The following is a 2483-nucleotide window of genomic DNA, read 5'->3' on the forward strand; positions in this document are numbered from 1 at the left end:
TAGAATAGGAGCCTGTAACTCGATACTGTATCGCTGATTTCTTTGAAAACCAGAAGTAAATGCTTTATTTTAAGAAAATTACAAGCAGACATAGATTCATATACAAGACTCCCTACATAATAATTCAACATAATATACGTATAAAACATACAATTCCTATCCCTCTTACAAACTTGTAATAACAAGGACGAGGGGAGAAAATAATCTAATTAATACAATAGCATATAAACCAAACGTAGTATAACTCTTCTTAATGCTTATTCATCTGGTTCCTGAAAAGGTAAAGCTGTAGGGGGGTGAGAACCTAACCACACGGTCTCACCACGGAGTTTCAAAGTTGTCATAAGAAGATATTCAATAAGAAAATTGTTTTCAGATTTTGTGATGATCATTGCCTTATGAATCCTTTTAAAATCCAATAGTTAATCGTTCAAAACCTTTTCAAAGAAAAAATGTTTAATATTTTCAGAAATCCAAAGTCTTTCCTTTCTCATAAGCAAATCTCAATCAGAAACCAACCACGCAATCAAACAACACAGTCATTAATTCAGCACCAAAATCCAATCTCAAATGTAACACGCCAGGACAAAAGCAGGCAAGACAGACAAGGAAAGCACAAGTAGGAAGCAGCTACAGCAAATAGTTCAAGTAGCAGTTAAGAACAGTTTAGCAATTAGGCAAACCAAAACAAGTTCAAACCCAAGCAAAGCATACAAATGCATATGATGCATGCGTGTCCTATGGCTGATGAGGTTCATCTGTCGGTTATCCAGCCAACCCGACAAGTCTGAATTGTCCTTAGACTGTCCCCCGACGTGTATCCCCAAGAGTCTATGCATAGTTTTTTTCTCAAATAATTAATATTGCTCAATGGGGGTAACATTCCCGGGAATTTATATAGTGCCCGGTCACACTTACGTCGTAGGGTCAACAGAGTATCGAGTTTTCAACCTGGTACACGTGGTGGCAAGCCACGGCACTTAATCCAGGGAACCTCATATCTCAGATATTTTAAATTCATAAGCCATATGAATAATTCAAAGATCATATCTCAACATTCTCAACGTCATAATCATTCATCAATCCAAATCTCATTTCCAAATTCATTCAAAAACCATATTTCAAAGAAAATCCTCATCAATCCTCATCATCCTTCTTTCCATCCCGTTCATTAACAATCCTAATTCAAAACACAATTCTTTCTTTAATAAATAAATCAATCTTAAAGCATATAATGTTTAAAAACAAATCTTTTTGATTAGTTACTTCAAATAAAACTTCCAATTTTATAAAATTTCGGCAGCATCTCCTCTAAAACTTGGACACTGTCACCCTTTTCGGGTCCCATCCAAACATTTCTCAAACATTTTCCAAATCTCAATCATTTTCCAAGATTCAACTAGTTCCAATATCAAATTATTTTCAAAGCGAATAAGTGCCCATAATAAATTTCTTTTTAAAATCGAACCAGCTCAAATACTAAATCATTGATAAAGTCATTTATAAAGTTACTAACTCAAAATTAAACCATTTCCAAAGCTAATCCAGTTTCATATTCCAAATCATTTCCAAAGACAATTCCTTTACATTATCAACAATAGCTTCAAAACCAAGAAAAGTCATTTTTCATAATAATCAACTAAATAACCTTTCAAACTAATTTCTTTTCAGCAATCACAAACTACTCAAGCAATCAAGCAATCAGTCATTCAGTCCAGTAAACAACCACATTTAGAAGACAATCATAATCACAAGCATATGTTCTCTCACATTAATATCTATTTATCACAACTCTGTAGTATAAATTAGATTTTAAGAAAAATCCCTACCTCAATAAGTCGAAACTATAGACCAAACACGTCATCGAAACTCTTTTCCTCTCGGCCCGACATTGGTAACAATCGCAATCACAGCTCCATGGTGTCCGTACCCACAGCAGTAACTTAAATTCGCCAACGTGCAGCAATCGGACCTCGATCCTAAAGCATTAACGTCGCAGAGTCTTAACAACATATAATAGAACAGCGACTGACAGAGTTCGAAATTGAAATAAGGAATAGCTTACCGTACTAAAGAGGAGCGACTAAACCAGCCGCCATGACAACAATACTCGCTACAATTAACGGCTCACAGCAAAGGCGGCAGTAGTAGAATCGTAGCTCCGACAGCGGCGTACAACAGAGCAACTCGCGATAAACAATCCTTGGCACAAACAACCTCAACAACAACTCTTATAGTAACTAGGATTTTGACCGACAATAAGAGAAAACCAGAACATGGCTAGGGTTTACCAAGAAGGTGGTGCCTCCAGTGGCAGTTTTCGGCGACCAGAGGTACGGCGGTTGAAGCTTCATCGACGGTGACTTGGCAGTGGCTTGAACGGCTTCTCCCCTGTGCACGTGATGAGCGGATAATTTATACGCTTTTTGGCATTGTTTTTAGTATATTTTTGTTAGTTTTTATTAGTTTTTAAATAAAAATCA

The 2483-nt window shown here is 36.3% G+C and overlaps 1 long non-coding RNA gene across 1 annotated transcript; it reads right to left on the reverse strand.

Moving 5' to 3' along the window:
• LOC110264548 lies at positions 229–2212 on the reverse strand. Its single transcript, XR_002350724.1, has 3 exons — positions 2066–2212; positions 1830–1979; positions 229–286 (listed from the first exon to the last, which is right to left on the reverse strand). It is a non-coding gene; the product is annotated as an uncharacterized LOC110264548 (long non-coding RNA).

This window comes from Arachis ipaensis, chromosome B07 (genome assembly GCF_000816755.2).
Source record: "Arachis ipaensis cultivar K30076 chromosome B07, Araip1.1, whole genome shotgun sequence".
NCBI classification, from domain to species: domain Eukaryota; kingdom Viridiplantae; phylum Streptophyta; class Magnoliopsida; order Fabales; family Fabaceae; genus Arachis; species Arachis ipaensis.